We start from the raw sequence: 25,659 nt of genomic DNA on the forward strand, positions 1-25,659 counted from the left end.
CCCCCGCGCGCTGGCCACCCCCGCTCTCTCATACAGGCCATAAACCCTCTCCTTCTGCGCGACCCTGCTACGGAACCACATCTGACCGACATCCCATACATGGTCATGCCTCTCCTTTGATAACCCCCTTCCTCTGCGCCCCATTGTCTGAACTGGTCCCAGGCCATCACCTAGCCCTGCGGATGCAGTTTATTGCCCCTACTGTAAGGGAAACACCCCGCATCAAAGGGATTACAGTAGATCAAAGCCCCTACCCCCTGAGACCCGGCCGGTTGCACACACCCCCGGGAATTAGCGGAATTCCCTGCTGCGCGATAGCCATCTCCGACTGCGGGTAGGGTGGGAACCTCTACTGTAACTATGTGTGGGATCGGATCTGAGCCGGGGCTTCAGGGGATGTTCTTTCAGGCATCAAGAGAATCTCAAGAATGTACTATATGTAATAAAGCAATAAACCGGTGTATAAGAGACCAGGTCTCAGAGATGCGGTTAGAGCACCTCGTGACGATACCTTGCTGTCTGATCTGATGTGTTCTGCTCCGACGGAATAAAACTTTGTTTCCTGCCTTCCAGTCTCCGGCGCCTGCCTCTTTCATTGGTAAATTATCGAGTGGTATGAGAGGCGATTACCGCCGGGCAAATACTTGAAAGGTTATCGACTGAAACTGCCGCTACCATTTAACACTACCATTCCCATAATGCAGTGTCCAGGAGGCAGGGTTGTGTACCTACCCATATTGCACCAGAAGCGCTCATTGATTAATGGGGAATATGTAAGAGAAGCTCCGCCCTGTGTTCTTTGCTTGGCTTCCTGAACTCAAGTGGACCACGCTGTTCTACCCGAATTGGTTTCCTGGAACTCTGTGTCCCTGTGCTCCTTGTCTTAACCCCTTGGCTACGGTGGAAATCGTGACGCACATTGACAATGTGCTGGTGAACTCTCTGTTTTGAAAGCCAGCTTTTTGTTTCTCCAATTTAGAGCGTCAGTATTTTGGACTGATGATTTTTCTGCCGTTCTCTGTTTTTCTCGCGGACACTGGAAATAATCTCACACGCCTTGCTAGCGTGTTCAACCGTTCTCTTGTTTTGAGAAGACGCCGAGAATGTACCGCGGACAGCGTGATGGATTTGAGCACTCGTAACACGGTGCTTAATAGTTGAACGCGGTGAACAGGAGCTGTTACAAACACGGATCATTCACTCTTCGATCTCAGCAAAGCGCTTCACTTGTAGTCTTCCCAAAGCCCACAGACTAAGACCTTCGTCGACCGCGCTGGAAGCAAGGAGGAAGCTTCCTCTGCCTTAATTGTGTTTCTCTTCCTTTGTGATACTAAACGGACTTAGTTTCTCTTGTGTTAGCAGGACAATCTTTGGATGCAAGTAGTCTTTATCTCCCTGGATATATTTTTTGGGATGAAAACTTAAGAACAAAAACGAAGGGGCAGTGCCTTTTTGGTTTTTTTTCTTCCTTCAGTCAAGGAAATGAAACTTTATTGAACAAACATTCTTTACAAAACAATGGCTATATGACGAAATTGGCCGCATATGCCCTACTAATAATTTATATTACGTTGGAAAACAAACTTGCATCATCCTTATCTGTCTGAGTGGATCTGAAAATAAGGACCATGAGCATTTGAGCCATGTGAGTATGAGAGGGTACACAACGGTCCTTTCCATTGAGTAATTGCTGGGTTTATACTGCAGGGCTTAATACGAGTTTTTCTCTCTCATCCTGTTTGGTTTGTTATTTTCTACAGCATTAGAGAAGTCCCTTTTACTCCCTTTTCTGGATGCGCTGGCCTAGCTGGTGGGCAATCGGTGGTCCTTTGATTGTTCCTGCTCTTCCAAGGGGTATTATTTGTTCTTGAGATCCTACTTTACCTCTGGATAATGTTACCCTTGGGGAGAGTTGGGGTTTTCTCTTCGCTCCCGTGGATATTGGCCTTGCACTAATCAGTCACAAGTAAGTCATAGTCTCTGTGCAACAGGTGTGAGTTTATGTTTATGTTTGTTTATTTATATAGCGCATATATACCGGCAGGTCTCTTAGCGCTTGACAGAAGGAGATTGCATCAAAGAAGGTACGGACAATCCTTGTAGCGAGCACCGCTAAAGAGTATCTTCAAATAGCAGGGTTTTTAGCTGCTTTCGGAACGGAAACAGACCCGGTTCTTTACGCAAAGAATCAGGTAATTGGTTCCAAAGTCGTAGCACCAATTACCTGATTCTTTGTGTAAAGAACGGTGCTAATTCGGGAGGCCACCATGCATCATTCCATGTGGAGAAGTTGTTCCCCAAAATCCGTATTCCCATCTTGTCCGTGTTGAAAAGGTTATTTAGGATGAAAAGTGACATGTCATCCTTGATTAAATAATTGCATATCCATACAATTTGTCTTTAAGTGCCAACTCCATAACCAAGCATTTACTATTATAACCTTTGTGGTTCTATTTCCCTCATATCTACCTTACAACGCAGGGTCTCTTGCACCATCCTTTTCTCCCCAACCACTCTCTGTGGTTGATACAAAACCCTTCTCAGTTTGTGACTAGAGGAGCATGCCCTCCCCCTCCTCCCTTGTTGCTATTTAGGATTCCCCAGTAGGGTAAATCCCTATTGCCCAGACTACCACAATTGAATACTACTTTCAGTAAGCATGGTATCCTGTTATGAATTTTATTCATGATATGAATATAAATATAGTGTGGCACATTCAGTACAATTACAGCACCATTTAAGTGACTAGCGCATGATTACATGACTTCATGTATAATTGTTTTAGTGAAGTATCCAGCACAGCGTTTTTAGAATACTGACTACGAAAGAAGGTAACAGTCACAAAGAAGCACGTTCCATTGAATTTTCAAAGATACCATTGTGCTGAAAAGATTGGATTTTCATATTTTCCATGCTATAGGAATCAAGACCTTCTATGGCAATCTACAGGTGAGGAATATCTAATTGTGCATGCATTAGAATGTTGCATGTTTTGTATGTTGTAAATATGAAACCTGAGGCAATGTATTCTGTGTCCTGAAGGAAGCCTGGACCCATGTAGCCATAGGTACAGAGCTGAAAGATTTTGACCAGTTGTTAGGGTAATAGGACCACAATTTCCTTAGCCCCACTTTAGAACTTTCTTTTAACTATACCCAAACAACCTTTAATAAAGAGATACTGAGGTTGATTTGAGGTATTTTTTTAAAATCTTTTTAGTGCTTCCTGAAATATGGTCAAGCCCATCTTGGTTGTCAGGGACCAGGATGAGACCCGATGATAAAGCAGGCCCCTACTTGAGTGGGTGAGCGTCTAATGAACGAAAAAGAGATTTTGTTTCTGTATCACCTGGGTGTCTTTTGGAAGGCAAGCCTTTGCAAGTAAGAAGAATCAGGTAGTGTATACTCATGTGTGTTGTAATCACAAGGAGCTCAAAGGAAGGATTCCTACAAACAAGGATGTTAGAAAGGAATGTGTCTTGGCTCCCACCGTATTTAGTATTTACATCAATGGGGAGGTTGACAGGTTGAATAAGTGTCAGAACAACGTTCCAAAATCAGGGAAGTTAGCTATCCCTGTTTTAATGTTTGCAGGCAACACCCTGTTGGTATCAAGAACCGCTATGGTTTTGCAGACATTGATAGATCAATTCACACATTTTTGCACCTATCAAGGTCTTGAGATGAATGCAGGGAAAATGTAATACATGGTACTGAATCCTAATGGCTCCTAGAAAGGAAGAGGGAGTTTCACTGGAGAGAGTGAAAAGCTTTAACTAATTAGGAGCAAAACTTGCTGCCACTCTGTCCTGGGGCCTGCAAATAGGCAAAAGCAAGATGATATCACAACACACATCAATGCTAGTAGTTAAAAGGTACAATGCTACATCATGTAGGCATGTTTTCCCTTCCCTGGAAGTTTATAGGTCAAAGGCATTAGGAGGGGCTTTATATAGGGCAGAAATAGGGGCTATATGGACAAGGTGTCTATGAAAGCTTATGAGAATTATTTTCTAATTTTTTCTGCAATTGGAACCATATAGAGCTCCGCTAAGACATCTGATTAGCCTGCACAAATGTTGCCTCAACTTTGTTAGAGCATGGTTTCCGAGGCTACACCTTGTCAATGATAGGAAAATTCAAAAACCATAAAGGGAAGCTTTAGACTAAGGGTGAAGGATTGTTACTGGCAGTTTATCAGGGAAAACCTGGATTGAACAGAGAGATGGAGGGATAACTGACAAATCTTTTATCTCACGAAAGTACGCCAGAATATGTAACCCATGTGCATAGAATTGTACCATATAAGGCAAAACAATTGTACATAAAATTTAGAATATATATTTTGCCAGTTAATTCCTTCTCTGCATAATGGTTGAAATATACATTGGCAATGGAGATATGTGCATCTTTGTCTTGAGCTAGGACTCAATTTCCAGCAATGCACCTGCATAGTCAATGAAAAATCCAGTTGCAACTTGTCAGCTGAGGGATCCTCTCTTTGGATTGCGACTTCTTCCAGCTATGTTGTACTTGTTTCTGGTGAGGGAGTCCTACTTTGAGTCAGACACAGCCCATTTCTTTGTGGTAACTTGTGAGTGCAGCAGGTGCAGTCCTTTGAGTGCAAGTCTTCTGTAGTGCAGTCCAAGGGTCCAGCAGGGCAGTACTTCTTCTTCTGATGTTCCACGCAGTGATCTGAGGAACTCAGGCATCTCTCCTATATTGATCCTCCATTCTGAGCTGACAGGAGGAGGACACCCCACCCATTGGGAAAAAAACTGCCTTCCCCTGCTATGACCACTTCCTGCTAAATCTGACATATTTGTGACCCAGAATGCACTGTTTTCCCAAAAATCAAAATGAAGAAATTCTTTCCTTGGAGCGTGTGTCTGTATAACCCAACCCAGAGGTGTGGCTAACATCTGACTACACTTCCCTCCAGCCCCTATCCTATTCTTATTAGGGAGGATCCCATCTGGCTGGGGATCAAGGAAGTGGGGGCTTGACAGGGCCCAATGACATTGTTCTCCTGCCTTTGATGTCCAGCTTGTCTCCCCAGCCCCCTCCTCCTCCCTGGGTTCTCCAGGAAGCAAATCTCCTCCCAACATATGGCTATATTATTGCAGCCCCAGGCCTCTTCACATCTACTCAGGAAGCTGCGTGGCTCAGGCTGTAAAAAGCTGACTAGTCAGAAGAGGCTGCTACAGGACCACTTTAGGTAACTTCAGGACAGTAGCTTCTAAAACTACTTTCCTGTAATAGTTATACAGCATCCGACTTTGGCAAGTTATTGGATTTATCGTAACCATTATCTTGATAGTTTGAATGATGTGTCTAGCCAGCTCCAATCAAAAGTTAAGATTGTATTAAGTTTAATAAAGCCACCCAGTGTTAGCCTATGGGGATAGAAGCATTGCAATAGGGACAAACTACTTAGGCTGTTTTCCCTTAAAAGCCATATAAAACATATTTTATATTGTCCCTGCTTTTTTTAATCAATGCACCCTACCTAGGGCAGACCTGAAAAAGGAAGCTTTAGGCCTGGCAAAAGGTTTGTTTTTTCCAGGTCAAATGGCAGTTTAAATCTGCGCCACAGGCTGCAGTGCCAGGCCTGAGACATGTTTTGAAAGGCTACTTCAGTGGGTGGCTCGATGACTGCAGGTCCACTAGTAGCCTTTAATCCACAGGCCCTGGGTACTTGTAGTAATGTTTATTGGTGATTTACAAGTAAGTTAAATGTGTTCATTAGGTGTAATTCAATTTTAGATATTTTATAGAGGGAGCACAAGCACAAGCACTTTACCACAGTTTAGCAGTGGTAAAGTGTGCAAAGTCCTAATGCCAACAAAAACGAATTCAGCAACAGAAGGCAAAAATGTGTGATAGACCGTGCAAACTGGGCTAGGTCCAACAGCCTATGATTGTGAAGGACCAAATGTGCACAATAAAACTGTAGACATTCGCCACAACCAGGGTTTCTAAACTTACAGTGATATGTAGGTGCCTTAAAAAGTCAATTTCAGGACATATTTATCAGCCATTATGTATTGGCATATTTTACCAATACACCTTCAACACTGACTTCAAATCCGTTGACCTTTTAATATTTTTTACATCATTGTGCTTAGACGCTTAAAAACTGTAATTGGTCATATTGTTCATAGTTTTGTCTCTGTGGAGAAAAATGTCCCTGCTGGTCGCCCCTTGGGCCTGTTCGCTGATTGCTATTTGACTAGCGCGCTTTAGTCCTGGCTGATTTAAAGGTTAAGCTGCTGCCACTCACTGCAGTGTGAGATGCAAACAGAATGACTTCGCCTCATGTATGGAACTTTGTATGCAATGAAACTTGTTGATGGATTTTACTTCACTTTGAGGCATGTCTTCTTAAGAACTTGAGTTTTCCTTCCTTGAATTGTATTATCCTGACATTATGGGGTCTATTAGGATGTAGGGCGGATCGCCACCGCCCGCATGGCGGTGGCGGTCCGCCTTACATCATACCCCGCCCGCCACCCATTTCCCCCGCCATATTAGTATGGCGGGGGGACCCTGGCGGACGGAAAGACCGTCCACCGGTTTTCCGCCGGTCGACCAGTCGACCGGGTGGAAAAGGGGCTAGATATGGTGGCGGTGTCTGCTAGACACCGCCATCCATATTAGCATGGGCAGCAGTGCAGGGCTTTCCATGGCGGAGACCCCGCCATGGAAAGCCATGCGGATTTTACTTGCGGGGGCCCGTGGCGGGCCCTCAGGGTATTGGGGTGGTGGGGGGTGCACATGGGGGGTACCTATGGTACCCCCCTACATTGTCACAGACAAGGTGGCAGGCACCGCTGGTGTCTGTCACCTTGTGCATGACAATGCACAACGTGCATTCCCAGCATTGTGGCCGGCGGTGCTGCGAGCACAATGCTGGGAATAGAGGATGGAAGAGACAACAAAAAATCTCAAATTGATTTTGCTTGCAGTGCTGCTACAACTGTAACATTATTCTGTTCATTTATGTTGTTTACTCCTTATTTATTAATTGTATCTAATACAAGATGCTCTTTGCAAATTTTTCAAAATGTACTGTTTGAGAGTCTTTCTTTTCTCGATTGCAATGCCTTATACATGCATCTTTAACTGTCTTTCTTAAATTATACCAGTTGAGATTTTTTGTTGTCTCTTGCACACTTACCCTAGTCTCAACAAGGTTTATGGGTTATTGCTCCTGTTGTTTATTACAAGGGAATAGAGGATGCCACGGTGGCGGTGGCATCCTAATTGCCGGTGCGGGACCGCCGCAACACTGGCGACCGGTCCTAGCACTGCTAGGGTGTCCGCCGGCCATCCCTATTTTCTGATTGATTGCTGAATTCTACAACTCACAGGTAATAACTAAATTATATAATGTGCACTTCCACCTATAGAGTGTGATATTGATAATTAGACTAAAGAAAAATATGGCTGATTCCAAGCTCCCACGAGGATGTCATAATTTACGGTAAGCACCCTCAATGAAATTCTCCCGGACTGCAACGTCCTCGTAAAAGTCCCCCAGTGGATAATACAATGTAAATAGGGTTATTTATTACAAGAGGTAGAGGTATTTTGGTATAGATAGGAAAAGAGGTATTATAGCGCTGGCAGGAGTAGAGGTAACAGAGCATGGGCAGAGGTGAAGTACTACAGTACAGAAAATTATATTTGAGGGGAAAAGGTAGGGACTGAAAATAAAAAGAGGGGTGGAGAAATGAGAGAAAAAACAGAAAACGTGTACCGACCCTCCCTCTGCAAAAAGACAGATTTAGGGTAAATAGGCAGGAGGATAAAAGGGGGGTGGGGTGCTTCCATCCTTAAACAGGTATCAACGGATCAGCACGACCCTCGAAACGGCATTCATCCGAATGGGATCAACATCTGGGGACTCATTTTATCTGGTTTAATCCCATCCAGGCATTCATTTCTGTTTGTGTTAGGATTGAGATTTGTAGGGAAATGTGAGGAGAGTCTAAGCGTTAAGTACTTTGTGCAGAATGTTGGAATAGTTAACATAATATAATTGTATGTGGACTTTATTCTGTGGTTTAATGCAGCCTTCATTTTTCACGGTATTCTGTCCTAGTGGGTATGTCCTTAGGTTACCATTTTCAGTCAGAACCCATGCAGTCCTTGTAAATGTATATAAAGCCATTCTGATACCCATGTGCGGTATGTCTTGCATTTCATGAAAATACATTAAACACGCTTGGAATGGGAACGTCGGTTCGCAATACTTGGACTATAGTTTAATGGGACAGATTTGGTGAGAAATGTGTCACCAGAGATCACACAGTGCCTCTGCTTCTGTAAGAGGCGTCTTTACATTTAAATTCAATCACTGCAAATGAGTCATAAGTCGTGGGTTTGCAACACATAACATTGACAAACTTCAATGGCCTCTCATTTTGGCGGTATTTATTGCATAGTTAATTACACTGCCGGTGTTTGAACTGCGCCTTGATGACTTACACATCAATTCAAGTGTTCAAAAGTATACACGTTGGGGCCTCAGGCAACATTTCATTCCATCTGTAGATGCTACACCGTCTTCCAGATTTATAAATGATGTGTTCTGGATTGCTGTGAAAAGTGTACATTTCACTGTGCGGTACCACTTCAGTCCTTAATTTTAATTTAAACTTGTGCTCCTAAACATGTTCTAACATTCACCGCTGCTGCCTTTGAGTTGACGTTGCATGCACATTGATACATATACATATACATTGATACATATACTTATAGTACACTATGTATTGGTATTAGTATTTTGATCTCTGTATCTACTCAGGTGGTGTTTGTAAAGCACAAATGTAGCCAGAGACAGGAGAGCTATGTACCAGGTCTAAAGTAAGGATTCACTGAACAAGCAGTTTGGCAGGGAGCTGGTTTGGGGACCGTTCATACACCATAATGTAGTGCCCTTTAAAGAAGCGCGTGTTGATCACTTTCCTGACCCGAAGCAGCGTTGGGCAGTCCTGATGGGTACAGGGATGTTGATCAAGATCCTGAGTGCCAAGATAAAAAAAAGTCCTGGCGCCTTGCTTGTTGTTTTTGGCTCTTCTTTGCCTGCTTCTTTGCTTCTTTTTCTCTAATGTGGCTGAAGGTGTGCCGAGAATCACCAGAGGTGGGGAGATTTTCAGCCAGCTGAGTGACAGTGCGGGAAGTAATTGCTTTGCAAATGATGAAACTGGATTTGTAGATGTGTGAGCCGGCAAGAAGAGCCTGTGGAGTTCCACCGGGATTGGGTGAGGTGATCATATTTCTCCAGGCCCTTGATATTATGTGCTGTGAGGTGTCGGCTGCCTTAAAGGGATTCAATGTGCAGTTTGAGAGGTCACAGATCAGGGCATTTCCCCATCCAGATGCAGGAGTATAACTGTTTGAACAGCAGCTCTCAAATCGCTGTCTGTGAGGAACGGTTTTCTTTTCTTCATCAGAGAGAAATAGTGCCAGGCTGGCTTTGTTTACTTGACAATGTGTTCCTTGAGGGTGAGGTTGGTGTGCAGGATCAATCCATTTACAGTGGGTGAACATTAGGATTTGAATAGCCTTCCGTTCCACTTGGGAATTCCTAAAATAGATTGGCGACCTGCAGGCGTTACATAATTGGATCCGTTAATTTTCACATAAATCCACAGACATCCCACGTCTCTATATAGAGTTTCAATACGGGCGTAGACCATAGCTGTTCTTGAGAAGTGGAGCCTAATCCATCGAGCTGGGTGTTTTGGAAACAACTCAACCTGTTCTCCCACAACTATCTTGGGACCCTCCACAGGGTCGAAACTCTCTTCCCTTGTATGCTGTATGTGTAGTGTGGAACTGTCAGAATGAGGTCTGAATGAGTGTGAATATTGGTAATGAATGACGAGATTCAGTTTTATCTTTCTGTTTTGGGATGTCTAAACTTAACATATTATTGTGTGATACTTAAAAGAAATAATTTATGAAAACTTAGTAATAACACTTGTCACAAACGGATGTATCTTTGTAATACATTTGAGAGATATGTGTGTATACAAAATAAATATAAAAATAATCAAATGCATAATAAAAAGTTTTAAAATTTACAAAAAGTCTGATGTATACAATAAAATGTTATGAAATGTGTCAAGGTGTCTAAACACAGCGTGGGTGTTGTGGCATTTTAGAACCTTGCAGGTCTGTTGTTAAATTAAATAGGTCGGCATAGAGGTTCTTTCTCCTTTAGGACAACAGAGACTTTTATTTGAAACTGCCTACTTCAAAGGCCAAAAGGGGAATAAGTATTGGACCTAGAGCCCCACATCTTTAGAACACTTCTGGATTGAGGACTGCAAGAAGAAGATCTGATGACTTGTTCGGGGGAGTACTGCCCCTTTGCTGTGTGTTGCTTAGCTGGGTTGGCCTGCAGTTGCTGCTTCTGTCTGTGGGCAGTAAAATAACTGAAAGAACTTGACTTTGCTTTTTTGAATCCTACTTTTCCAAGGTTCTTCAAGGGCTTGTGTCTGATTGGCTCCTGTTAGAAGTCTTAGGGCCATCAAAGACTTAACCTGCAGTAACCCTGAAGTCCACTGCTAGGAGTTGTGACCTGCTAAGTGGTGCCAATTCCAGTTCCCGGCCCTTAGATGTGGTTCCTGCTGCAAAAGGACATCAAAATTGTTGCATCACCCTTCCAGCACCTGTTTTTTTGACGCAGCAATGCTGTGCTGGAGAAATGTCCACGCACCTCCTCCATGAGGCCAAAGAAATAAATGCAGTGCTTGTTCACGGTCTGATGAACCGCCGCAGCCCGAGACCAGTGCGCAGTGTCTCCGATGTCCAAGACCACCGCACTGACTCTGACGCATGCCCTGCTGTGCGGCTGAAAGAATCGATGCATCACCGGTCCACGGCTGAAAGAATCGATGCAGCGCCTGTTTGCCGCCACCGCATCGACCTCCAGCACATCTGGATTTCCATGCATAGCACCTGTGCGCCAAGTTTTTCACTGTATCATCCGCAGACCAGAACCGTTTTGGGATTTCGATGCATCGCTTCTCCTTACAGTTCAGAACCGATGCAACATCTCTCCTGTGTGCAGCAGGACTGACGCACCCTTTCCCCAGAGATTCAAGAACCGATGCATTGCTGTGTTTTCCAATGCTTCTCTCCTGTGTAGCTGTTTTTGCTCATGGATTTTGATGCACCAAAGGTGCTTTGGGCTAGAATCACTGCATCCATAGAGTTCTATGGACAGAATTACTCAAACCTTTAAAAAGTGGAATTTCAAGTTATGTATGTTGGATTTTTGTCACTTTGGTCTTGTTTGGTTTAGATAAAGATTGCTTATTTTTCTAAACTGGTGTGGTGTCTATTTGTAGTCTTTTCACTGGGTTACTGTTTGTGTTCTATACAAATACTTTGAACATTGCCTTTGAGGTAGGCCTGTCTGCTCGTGCCAAGCTACCAAGGGGGTGAACAGGGGTTATCTTGGGTGTGTAACTCCCTGACCCCAACCAGAATTAAGGGTCCCTACTTGACAGGGTGCAAGCCACTGCCAACTAGAGACCCCCACTTCTAACAGAGATGATTTTGATGGGGATATTGTTCTAGATCCTGGGTGTGTAGACTGATAAGGCTTACTTTCAGGTATTTTTTTGTTTCCAGTCTAGCAATATTTTCCCTCTTGGTGTGGATTTGTCTGCCTGAAGTGGCTAGTTTCTCATCTAGGAATGTTGGAGAGTTGCTTCTCATTGCATCATAGGTGACTCAGCTAGTCTTGAATGCTATGCAGGGTGGGGAGCTACCAGGGATGTTCCTTCTGTATCAGGTGATGTGACTGAATTTCAGGCTATGGATAAGTTAAGCCATAATATATAGGATGCCATTCAGGAGTGCCTAAGTGGCATCTTCGATCCCCCTGAGCTGAGCTTTGCCTCAATCCAGGTGTAAGAGGACAAATTCTTTACGTGTTGATTAAAAGTTGGTTTAGGCTCAAGGACTCACTTTTTCAGAAGGGAGAGCTAGTACTATACTGACTTTTTTTCTTAGTGATGTGCTCTTTGAATATGATGTCTGTGCTGAGAGTGAACCGAAGAGATTTTTTACTTACTATGCGGTAGAGAGTGAAGATTTTGATGTTCATGTCTACTAGCCTGTTGTTAAAAGTTGCTTGGCACTGTTGAAGAACAGCATGAATTCTGTGTTAGTCTGACTGCCTTTTTGGTAGGCATTTGTGGTTGACATGCGGTTCTGAATTAGCACGAGCATTGTCCTCTGTACGCGGCAAAGGGCATAGTACAAGAAATAGTGTGACTACTTATATTTGTTCTTTTTTTCAGAGTTTTATACAGCGCAAAGGTATCGGGTATCAGAGCGCTTTTCATGAGCACCAGTTGCGTTACATAAGGACACATTCATTTTTGTTAGGCATGGGGAGATTAAGTGATTTGCCCAGAATCACAGAATGTTGAGCGCCATTGCCGAGAATGGAACCCAGTTCCCCAGATTTAAGGTCGACGGCCCTAGCCGTTAGGCTACATCCTTTAACACTGTACAGCGTATATAATCATGGGTTAATTTTGTATTACAGTAACATTTGTACAATGAAGCAATACTTAAAATATTGGCTATGACAGGTGATATGACACAAATGTGTTTGTGCTAGTTCTGTGACTTAGGCTGTGATAAGAGAGGAATATGTTTTATGGAACAGTGTGCTTGATTCAACATTCTACATCCGTTTTTTTAAAGCAATAGAACACTTTTTTCCAGCATCACAGCTGGAGGCCTGAGCTGTCATACTGCAGTCCTGAGACAAGTAAAATGAGGTGAAAGTAGAAGTGCTATAAATGGATTGGATAAAAATGTGAAGAGAAAATAAAAAGGGCTGAGAACTTATTTAGTGCCAGGACACTCTTGTTGAGTAGCAATGCGCTATATTAAATGTCGATCATTCATTCATTCATTCAAGGTCGGCTACAAAATAAGGGAAACAGATTACAAAAGAAATGCCACTATTTTTGAAAGATTGTTGTTAATGCCCTGAACAAAAGATTGAAGTTAACCAAAAACTACCAATGTAAAGAATTTGAGCCTAGATATATTAGAAATATCAGCCAAATATCAGCACGGTGCTCAATTTCTCAATCTAGAACAGGACAGTGGGGCCATCGCATAAATAATACTATAAAAATATTCATGAGGCAGAATTCACATTGTCAATCCTTGGGGGTTGCCTCTAATGCAAAGATGGAGTCCTACAAGAGATTTGCAAAAGTCTGTTCATACACTTTCGCAAATATGCAATATAAAAACAAAGTAGCTGATAATGCTAGATTATAATCCGGTAACTAATTGATATGGCTCCACTTCTAAAACAAATAATAGCATTGTAGGTGCATTAGTTGCTTCAGGATCACTACAACACTGTTCACGTTTGTTTAAGCAAAAATCAGCGCCTTGAGACCCTCAAGGGTGAGTAGCGCGCTTTACAAACCCCCTGATTGATTGATTGATTTTGATATTGTAATAGAGGTTTGCTCAGATTGAGTTGAGTCGCGAATAGATATATATCTTTTGTCAAACTTTTGGCACAGGTTTATACTATTCCTTTTGTATAATCTCATTCGTCCCTGCTGATCTTCATGCTTTTTTCTGTATTGAATCTTCTTTACGGTCTGCAATGATTTGTTAATATATTTGATAATTTTCCTTCATAGTCTGTTTCAAAATGTTGTCCTCAATTGGTTGTCTCATTTTAGTTTTCAATTTGATACATAAATAGTTTTTTTTCTACAGCCATGGCGATTAACACTAGTAGTAAGTTCATGGATGTCTCACTCAATTGTTTCCTGAGCGGCCAGTCTTGCAGAATTATTAGTTTCTATACGGGGAAGTAAAAGAACAAGAAGCCCTCTGGGTTCTTTCCCTATCAACAAATATGTTTTTTCAATGTGGTGGCCTCTAACCAGCTGTCCCTTTTAATGCTATGAAAAGTTGTTTGATTGTCTCATTTGTGGTATTCTTTTGTTTGGTTGGTAATGTTGTTGTCCCTCTATTGGGCCTGCTTTGTTTTCATGTCTCTTGCATAAATCAGCCATTTCAATGTTGCATGCCCACAAATTGTCAGCTGCTATAGATATATATTATTATATAGTGTCCACTGCAGACTCGAGTGGCTGGCACTCCTTCAGGATTGGATTGACTGCAATTAGCAGCTGAGGGTTGTCAGAACCCATTGCAGAGGGCCTCGGGGCAAGCAGAATCTACTGGGCCCAACAGTGGGAGTTGAGACCTTTTACTCCCGATGTCCTGGGGCCTGACCTGCCCTGAGCAACTGGGCCAAGTATCATTCAGCACTTGACTCTCAGTAGTAGTAGTGCCGGTCGAGCAGTCAAAGGCTTGTCAGGGAGATATAGGGGGAGGGGACAGGCTCTCAATTCAACAGTAAATGATTGCCCAGTCAAATACTCTCTTGTATGACAATAGTAGTGTTTATATACGAGCATAAAGTGAAGTACGGCACACACAAACAATGCAAACGACCCCTTGAGTTCAGAGCTCTAGTGTTTGATAGGCAGGTCCCTAAGTCCCACTTCCCTCTCTCTGGTGGTTGTGGTTATTCCCTATTCATTTCATTTCATTATCTTTATTTCGACTATAGAAATGTCATAAAAGAAATGCTTACAAAATAAAACAGATCATTATCAAATTTCCAGTAAAAAATATATCTTCAAATAACAATAAAAACCAAGGAAAAAACATAATCGCCATTGCCTGTAGAAGATATCAGCAAAGAATTTCATTCATCAGTTAAATAGTCATGTGCAGTGGAGGTAATTTCATTATATCACTAGGCTTCTTCTAATATTCCACATTGCAGCTAAGAATTTGCTAACAGCAAAAACAGTTAATGGGGATAGATCAGATTTTAATAATCGATAGGCATGCAAATGCTGCCTGAACCCCCATTTTTTGCATAAGGGAACAATCCACTTTTTCCTAGGCTTCATATAAGAAGGACAGAAAAACATTACATGAATATCATTCTCCAGCTCCTCAATACAGGCAGGACAATTTTTAGTAGTTGGTGGGTGCCATCTGCTCGTAAGGGCTCTAATTGGTAGGGAGTTGTGTCTCCATTGGAAAAATAATTTTCTGAGACCGATGGGATTAATGTCATCCAGGACAGTCTCCATCTTATAATGGTCTTTCATTAGTAAAAATGTACTCGACATTGACCCCATTTTGTCGCTCAATAACCACACAGACAGGTTACAATCATAGTACATGCTGACCAGGTCTTTGCGGGATATGTTCCTGCAAGCCTCTTCCGGATTTGTCCATAGAAGAGAACAACCCAGCCTCTCAAACTCATCCTTTATATATTTTAGCCATGGGAGTTTCTGTATGATTGGATATTTTAATAGTTCCAAAAATTCTTGCCTGTAGATGTTAAGTTCAGGGGTTACCCAAAGACGCCTCAAAAAAGTTAAGGGCTTTAAGCCTAATTCCTCCTTTTATAGATCTGATTTCCAAGTCAAGCCTGAGAGGAAGAAGGGGAGAACTAGTAGGTAGGGAGAGTAGATTCCTGAGGAACTTGTTTTCCGTGGCAATGATTGCAGGGGCACAATTGTGTCCCCACAATTCACTGCCATAGGTTACTGCCCCTCGTGCCTGCATTTTATAAATCTCAAGTGGCGGTCCAATGGGTTTTGTCTGAGATTTATTCCAAAGTTTAATAATCCCCCCGCCTTTTGCGTTAACTTTAGTTGATATTTAATCTGGTGTTGGACCCAAAGCAGATTTTCATTTAGCGTCAATCCCAAGTACTCGAACGTCTGGACTCTTTCCAGGCTGACGCCGTCTATAACCGGATTTGGATGGGATTAGGAGGATTAATAATCATAAACTTTGTTTTGGCCGTGTTTATTTCCAGCCCCCGATCATAACAAAAAGAGACAAAACCAACCAAGACTCGCTGGATACCCATTGGAGTCTTAGCGAGTAACAGGGTATCATCAGCGAACATAATCGCTGATATCCCTATTCCACGAGCCTTGGTGTGTCTCTATTGGGGACCGCATTCAAATGGGGGATAACTCCATTTACATAGAGGCAGAACAGGGTTGGCGCCAAGACACAACCCTGCCTAACCCCCCTATCAACGGGGAAGCTAGATGATAAGTTACCTTCTCTCCCGCACCTGACCTTTGCAAAGTTATTAGTATGGAGTCGTATTATAATATCCAAAAGGGGGGATGGCATTCCTAAATCCCGTAATACAATCCAAAATTTCCTGCGTGGGACCAAATCAAAGGCCGCACGCAGATCTACAAAGACGGTATATAGGGAGCCACCCTCCACCTTAGCCGTCTTCCAAAAAACCATACTCAATCTAAAAATCTGATCAGTAGTCGATACACTCTTTCTAAAACCCGCCTGATAGTGGCTCAGAATCTCAGATTCCTCCATCCAATCCAAGAGGCGGTCAAGGATCAACCTTGCAAAACGTTTCTGGGCTACATCTATTAGGCTAATAGGCCTATAGTTGACTGGGAGCAGGGGCGACCCCTTCTTAAAGATAGGGACTACCTCTGCTCCCAGCCAAGTAGAAGGGACCGGCATACCCCCAGAGATTGCATTAAATATTATAAGAAGATAGGGCGCCCATACTCTGGGTTCATGTTTATATAAATCTCCAGGAACCCTATCCAACCCTGGAGCTTTACCCGCAGGCAGCCTGGATATAGCAGTCTGAACCTCACCCAGGGTGAAGCTAATCACTGCTGTATCAACAGCGTCACTCATCAGTGATTCACCCGAGGAAACCTCCATACAGGAATGGTCCCCCTTATAGAGGGAGCTGAAATGGTCTTCCCATACTTCTGGGGCGATGTTCGGGTTCACTGCTGGATCAGGTTCAGCTGAACCAGTGGTCACAATCTGCCAAAACTTCCTCGCATCCCTATCCGCTAAGGCAGTTGTTAACCTAGCCCAGTTCTCATTCCCCCACTCAAGCTTGGCGTGGTGGATTAGGTGTTGATATACTCGTCTCCTATGTTGGATAACATCCCTATTTGCATTATCTTTCAGTGCATCCAACAGTTCACTCTTCGCTAGTCTACATGCCCTGTTATACCAGGGGTGCTTTCTTCATGCCCTTCTCCCACAAGGGGCTGGGGGATTTAAAATATCAGTTAGGCTCAGGAATAATGCCTTGTTAAATTCGGCCAGTTTTTCATAAAAATTAACCAAAGGTTGATGCCCAATTAGAGCAGCCATGTCTTCTAATACTGGACTAACCCTGACGTATACTTTAGATAGTTCATCTGGGTTGCTAGCCAATTTGTCCCATCTTACCCTGCGTCTATTATTGGACAGGATAACCCTATTGGATTTATCAGATTGCAATAAAGGTTCACCCTTACGCAAGTCTGGTAATAAAAAATCCAGGATCAGGGGATTATGATCGCTCTCTCCCCTGGGGATCACCCTAAAATCTTGGACTCGGTTCCACTCCTTACATTGGACAAAAATATAATCAAGTTGAGCCTCCCTCCCTGATATGTTAAAGGTAGGCCTAGAGGGGTTGTCAGATTTTGCTCGTCCATTGCATGCCCTAATTGAATGAGCCAATGCCAGAGATGTGATTTAGACAGCCAAGGGTGTCCAAGATCTTACTGTTGGGCCTACCACCGGTGGGATTTTCCATAAGTCATCTTCCTCCTGATTTATGGCATCCAACAACCCGTCAAGTGGTTCAAAGTGAGAGTTAAAATCTCCACCCACCACTAACATAGTACCATCAGGAATCTTGGCCAACACATTAGATAACTCTTCAATAACCCTTGACTCGGCAGAGAGACTCATAGGTCTTGAGTAGACATTAATCACGGCTAATCGCGAGCCGGTCTGCCAGTCTAAGAGCACACACTGCACATCCACAGACCCTGTATCTAGAACACTGGCACTGCAACCCAAATTGATAGCGACCCAGATTGTTAAACCCCCTGACGGTCGGCCCCTTCCTCCCCAACTGGCAGGGACTGAAAATGAGGCAAACCCAGAACGGAATTGCTCTTCCCTGGCCCAAGTTTCCTGAAAACAGCATATATCTTGAAAGTCTATAAATGAGCCCCATTCAGGACAATTAAGCTTGTAGGGAGACCAGCTATGTTCCAGGAAAGAATTTTTAATAGGGATGGGGCGTTAAAGGTAACAGGGGAGTTTTTACAAGAAACTTAATTAGTTAAATTCGGGATTTGTCTAGAATGCCCACTATCAGGGACAGAAAGCACCGGCTGCGAATATACACAGTGAGACCCTCCTTCATCACCCCTAACACCATTCTCCCGTTCCAGTCAGTCAACCTCCTCGAGGCAGCTAAACCTATTATAACCAGAATAGTCATCCAAAATGGGCACATTGTGCCGGTTGTGCCTCTGCCTTCTACTTTGGGATGTAGATCCGACCCTTGTCCATTCTTCAACATTCCCTGCATGGGTATAGGTATTTCGTGATGAATAGAAAAAGGGCAATGGGAGGGATTGAATAGATGAGCCTCCTATATTCCCCACCCAATTACAATATTCCCTATTCACTATAGACGACATTTAGTTTAGGCGCTACTAGTAGTCCAATTCTCAGGAGCACCCCTCCAACTCTGATAAAAAACAAACATTTTCCAGCACCCGAAGTGCTATGTAGCAGAACAAGTTTCCCTGAGACCATCCAACCCTGCAATTAGTTTTGCATGCTCCTGCAAGGATGGTGCACCTGGAGTCTCCACAGAAAGCAGAAGCAGCTGTTGTTGGTAAGTAGCACCTGTGGCTCAGTGGCTGGATGTCCACGCCACTTTCTCAAGTGAGACAGTAAATTTCTCTTATCCTCCTCACAGCTAGGGGTAGATTGCTCCAGTTACGATCCTAAGTCAGTGCTCAGGCCCACACAGGTCACCACGGCAGCCTCGACTCAAGACGACATCTTGAACTAGGCAATGGTCCTTGTACTTTCTGATGACCCCACTTGGCACCTGGGGTCACCGACCTTACTCCTCACACAGACGGCAGTATGAACGGCACAGCAGTAATCTTCCCAGCATCCCCACCTGGCAAACTGGGTTGCCAACTTCACTCCACACACAGACTACGACCCGATCAGCACGGGAGTGATGCTGACCATGGCTACATTTACTGCAGCCTCCACTGACATATGGGTCACCAAATTGAACCAACACACGTGAGAGAACCTGGTCGATGCAGCAGCTGTATCCTCACACCTCACTACAAGGATCCACTCACCAGGATCCTACTCTGGACCTTGCTCCCTCCAGCACTCTCCTCTCCCTCAAAGGGCACACTTATCTTGGAAAGCAGACAGGCACTGGTGCTCCAAAGTCCAGGGCCATGTGTTCTTGTATGTCCCTAGGTGACTTACCTCACCTACCTGGGAGACTGGCAGGCCTTAACCTCAGGCCCATGCATAGGCAGAAGTCTTTCAGACATTCTCCTCCTCGCACAGCCTGGCTGGCTGCTTGACAGTTGACAATTTTGAATGCCTTGAGGTCTTCCTATAATCAATTTCAGACACCAAATGTGATTTTGGGACTGAGTCTTTGAGGTTTGTGTTGGGGATATGCATTCTTTTGAATAAATACTATGGATGATTATAAACTGGATGGGAATGGCGCTCAATAATTGCAGTAGGTATTTCGTAGCTCAAATTGTTACTGTAGGTGCCCAGGGAGGAGGTAATCATCCAACACCTCACCAATCAGATCAAGAGATCCGTGCAAACTTTAAATCAAGCCCTGGCACACATTTATGTTCATTATAACATGTCAATAACATAGGTTTCCAAGCGAATACATAAAGACAAATAAATAATGTAATGATTTTTCTTGTGATGGCTCCAGCCGACACGTGTTTCGTCGTTCGGGACAAGACACCCGTGACTTACTCAGGGCTGGAAAACATACATAAAAGCAGAGTGTAAGCCCCACCATTTGGGCATTCAAGATACAGTCATTGTTATGTCAATTATAAGTGGTCCCAACTGTCAGAAGGTATGTTCCTTTACCTTATGGTTGGTATCTACAGGGAGGACATACAATATATATCTTTCTATTTTACTTTCAGGCACTTAAGAGCTTTCCTATTGATTAAAGGTAGGCCTGGGATCTCCCAGTTAGTTAACCCTTACAATATGCATATTGGATGTCACTTGCATGGTGGTTATGAATCGCATGACTAATCCCATCCATCCCCCTAAGCATTATGGATCCACCCCCTTTTGTTTTAAGGGTGGACATCAATATTGTTTGGCTTGATATGTCAGACACTACTTATTGATTGACACAGGAATTTGATGATTGGAAATGTTCTTGACACAGGATATACTGATTTCACTGTCCTATGTTGGATGCAGTTGCACGTTCCTTAGGGATATATGAGGTGAATTGATGAACACAGTTGGAACCACTTATAATTTACATAACAATGACTGTATCTTGGATGCGCAAATGGTGGGGCTTACACTCTGCTTTTATGTATGTTTTCCAGCCCTGAGGAAGTCGCGGGTGTCTTGTCCCGAACGACGAAACACGTGTCGGCTGGAGCCATAATAAGAAAAATCATGAAATTATTTATTTGTCTTTACGTATTCGCTTGGAAACCTATGTTATTGACATGTTATAATGAACATAAATGTGTGCCAGGGCTTGATTTAAAGCATTCTTTTGAAGTGCCCATATCTCAACCCTGCCCTTTCTCCAGAAAGCAGTTTGTCACAGCTCAGTGACTCCAAATCTGATACCCACACAACACAAGCCATGAGAGTGACTAACGGTTCACACCTTGATGTCAGCCACAGTGATATGTGCATCAACAGGTTATTCCAGGGACCCCAGGCCTATTCTGAATGTTTTTCTTATTATCACCATCTCTAGCCTGAGCTGTGCCCAGACTCCATTCCAGTGAACTCTCCCTGAATCAAAGAACACCCTTTGAAGAGTACTGAAGAGCCTGGTTTCTTCTTCCTCCAGTGAGTGGCCCACTCAGCTCACAGGAATGCAGCAATCCACAAATCTGTCTAGGAGGTTACTGTACTACCTCATGCTCCTCCAGTCAGCCTTGGGTCTCCCAAAAAAGGAACCCAGAATCGTCTATATATTATACAATTTACAGGCACACATACACCCAGCAAATGCATACAACACACACACACTGCACATCACTACATGCCAACTTTCATGTAGGCCAAAGGTTAGTTAAGCACACAACAGCAGAACCTTCTGAGGGAGCCTGTAGGCCTCACTCTAGTGACACAAGTAAAAAGGCCTCTAGGATTTTATTGATCACTACATGTTATGCTGCCACCATTAGGCTTGTGCTATTTAACTCCGGGCAAAGGCAGTAGCCTTTCACCACTATGAGGGTAGCATGTTGGGCACCCCTCCCGGTCCAACAAGATCGCCATCAGTGAGAAAGGCCTATGTAATGGCACACATGCATGATCTTTGTTCTCCCATGACAACAAAAATCAGCACTAGGAATCCATTGCAGCTTGAGGTACTCGCGGCAGGGGTACGTCGGTCATCTTGCAAGGGGCTTTTCTATCCCTTCAAGGTCTCATAATTGGATTTCTCTCAGTGCCCTAAAAGTAAAAGTGCAAAGAGATAATAGTCCTTTCTATTTGCACTATTTGTATATGAATATTCCATGAATAGCCCCATTTTAGATTTTTTGAACACACACAACTTACAAAAGCATATGAGATATAAAAGAGCACTGGAGGAATACTCTTTTACATACTCTTACATGCCTTTGTGAATGTGCCTGAGACAGTTCCATATCGTGTGCAGTGAATGAATTAGTCTGCTTTGACCTGCACTCATGCATATGCGCTGCAATCTTAATCAGTTTAAAAACAGTCCCTAAAAATGAAACACAAAATCAGTGAGATTTATAAAGTACCTGATTGTGTTCATTACACAAACTGTCTGCCTTCAATTCAGGGTCAACATTTGAGACGTAGTATTGGTATATCTATTTTATGTTATCATTACACGTTGTCTAAAACCTTTATACAGAAATGAGTGATGGGCAATGGCTTACACTTGACATGCTGCTATTTGTAATACTTGTCTTGTGGCTTGAATGATTGACCAGCAAGATTTACCAAAACCTTAAAAAGAGCACATCTAGCCACAAATGAATGTAATCAATTTCTCAAGAGTGAACACAAAGTTATTGTCTGGCATGTAAATAATCTTTAAGTGTAAATCTATCGAGCCGTGTTTAGACATTGGTCAAGAACTATTTTAGCCCAGATGTTTCTCTCTTTAGTCATCTTTAGAAAGGTTGCTTATCCCAAGAAATGCTTGTGAATGCTTAAGGTTTCAATTATTTCTACTGGACAGCCAGCACTCAAAATCTAATGCACAACTCACCCTCTGTAGGTTTTCAAATTGCAAGTTTTGATCTTTGATTATCTTGACCTTTCGATATCTTCAGCTTTGTTTACCAGCGGCTGTTGCAAAGTCATCCTGTGCCCTGGGCATCCCCCCAACTTTTTGCTGACTGGTACTGGCGGTAACTGACTGACCCTGAGCTCTTCCTAACCATTCCTTCCCATTGCAAATCCCATGCCATTGGTTAACATTAGAAAAGGTTATTAGTTAATAACTGGAGAAAGGAAAGCCATAAAACTAGAATTAAAGGACTCAGTAGAATGATAATGATAAATCCAACAATATGGCATTGTCGAATTTATTGTAAAGTGCACAGACAAAAAGTTATCAGACTTTTTTTGCCTGTAAGCCAAAAGTCAACCCTGTACTGCTCTGCCCTAATTGGTCAGAGATAAGTGTGTGAGCCTGGCTGCTTTGAAGAGGTGATAAATGACGCCTAGGGTTAGGAAGCCTCTCGGGGAGAGAGGTTGTTGGACATAGGAATGCCAGAGCAGGGGAGAAGTCATAAACCATGGACTTCAAGAGTAAGGGGAGGACCCCAGTGTCATTTACAACGTTACCCTGTTCACCTGCAGCCAGATGCTAGGCTTAAGAAAGGACTGAGCAGATGCAAGGGGGGAGACTATGGAGATTAGCCATCATAGGGGTGTGTTTAGCCAGCTCTTCACTGCCTGCTGAAAATTCTGACATATGGAATTTTGGAAGAATAGTGGTTTCTGGGTTAGCATTTTGCCACACTCTGCAGGAAGTGGTCAAATCTTTGGATGGAACCCTGCAGCCCATTGGACAGAAGTGACCTCCTGCTTGACCCAGAGAAGTTGGAATAAGTGTCTGAGAAGGGCAGAGCTCCTCAGATCTTGAAACTTAAGAAAGCAAGACGGGCCATGCTGGAAGTTTGATGTGCATTTCCAAAGGCCTGAACTCTGAAGACTGCGCCTTCTGTGCCATCTGCAACTACAGCCTGTGGATTACTTTGCTGTAAAATGACTAAAGAGTGGACTCCCTGCAAGCTACAGGTTAACAGAGCTCACCTGGAACATCACCACAAGAATCCCCAGCCTGGATTACAACCAGTGGATTTGTAAGGGTTTTGTTCAAGTGGATTGTGGGAATTGAAGTCTCACACTTTCAAGGACCCTCTTGGAGATTCCAGAACCTTGGATTGTGTGTTGGATACTTTGGGACCGCAAGAAGAACTTCAGGAAGGAGTTCTAACAGGAACCAACCTGCTGGAGGGGGTTGCACAAGACTGGTGAGAGATCCTCCAGAACAATTGCTAAAGGTGAATGTGTCCCTCTCCGAGGCAACTAAATGAATAAAAGGGGCACCGTTGGTTTCTAAGCATTAGAAAGTGACTAATCTTTAAAAATGCATGTCTCTGGTTCCCTACAGTGGATTTTTTTCGTTTTGGTGTCATTTAAAAGATGGAAATATTTCCTATTTGTATACATTGGTGTTGGATTTTTATTTTTTGTAGTGTCTTAATTATTTACTGAATTGGTGTTTTTAAATGCTTTACATACCTGTCTTTGAAGTTAAGCCTGCCTACTCGCAACCATGTTACCAAGGGTTGAGCATAGGAATAATTTCCTAAGACCTATTCAGAGCCCTATACTGTGTTAGTGGCGTTATTGCAGTGGCAGACCTACATTTGCCCCAACCAATAATCCACTCTCCATCAGCGACTTTTTATTCCTTTCATCTATACACATTTACTTATGTATGCCTTTATCTATCACCTTGGTATGTCTGTTGATGGTTCAATCTAAGGTTTTGCAACCACTCAAGTATTTGACTGAACGAAAACAACTGTGGAAGAAACCATATATAAGTTATGGACACTCAACAGGAGCTGCCCATATGACATTTTTTACACATTCAATCTACGTTTTCATCCATTGGTCAACTTACCTGTTTATCACAAGGAAGTGATTGTTGGGGAATTCTACAGTCAAAGGCTGACAATAATGCTCAGGTGGCCTCACTTAAAATGCCTGAAAAACCTAGTGTCAAATGACACCAAGCAGATGGATGACTTGTTTTGTGAAAATAAAATCGGTGCGTGAGATAATGACCTACACATATTGTTGTGGTGGGCCAGGATAGGACATACAAAGGCAAAAGAGTCTGTGTCTGAGAGTTTTTCATACCCATTAAAAGTGATAGCACTTCAAATCTAATGATCCAGGAACAAGATCTCTGAGATTTAAGTGACGTGCCAAGATCTTCTCTTTATCGATCATCTGAGGCTTTAATTTACAAAAATTGAAAATTAGAAGGCTTTAAAATCCTTCTCGTATGTAAGAAAGACTTATGGTTGGATAGTTTTAAAGTGTATCGTCCAAATAATGTTTAATGATTAATTACTGCATATCGATATGTTTATTGTAACAAATTGACTTCATACAGTACGTTTGGATTAGGAAAGATATCCTTGCCCAGAATTCATATCAGATGTGCAACTGAAAAGGGAATCCCAGTACATTCATGTATTACAAAATGCATACAATGTGTTTAAATGTCAAAAAAAGAGCATATGTATCTATCTGTGTTGGCAAATCCCATACATACTTGTACACTGACAAAACGTCAAGTAACTATAATTTACGGCCCTGCAATGCACTGCTTATGACCTCACATATTACATCACTCATGACATGGTCAGTGACATCACTCATGACATCACTGATGAAATAATCAACACATCCCCTCATGCACACACTAACACCTCATACAATCTGTCATACACCCTCTCATATGTCCACATAAGCCCTCACATACCCACACAACTACTCACACACCCACTCACTCACTCATCCATACAGTCACTGGCACACCCATTCACCCATACAGCCACTCACACACCTAGTCATACACCCATACAGCCACTTACACATTCAGTCACTCACCCATACATGCACTAACACACACACTCAACCATACAGACAATGACTCACCCAGCCACTCACTCATCCATACAGGCACTCAGACACCCACTCATTCACCTACACAAAACACATTTTCTTTATGCATATCTTTGGATTAGGAAAGATAATCTTGCCCGGAATTTATATCAGATGTGCATCTGAAAAGGTAATCCCAGTACATTCACGTGATATAAAATGCAAACGTCGTATCTAAATGTCAAATAAAGAGCATATGTATCTAAAACAACTCTCTTGGAGTCATGTCACCGACTGC

Source organism: Triturus cristatus, chromosome 4_2, assembly GCF_964204655.1.
Source record: "Triturus cristatus chromosome 4_2, aTriCri1.1, whole genome shotgun sequence".
In the NCBI taxonomy this organism is placed as follows: domain Eukaryota; kingdom Metazoa; phylum Chordata; class Amphibia; order Caudata; family Salamandridae; genus Triturus; species Triturus cristatus.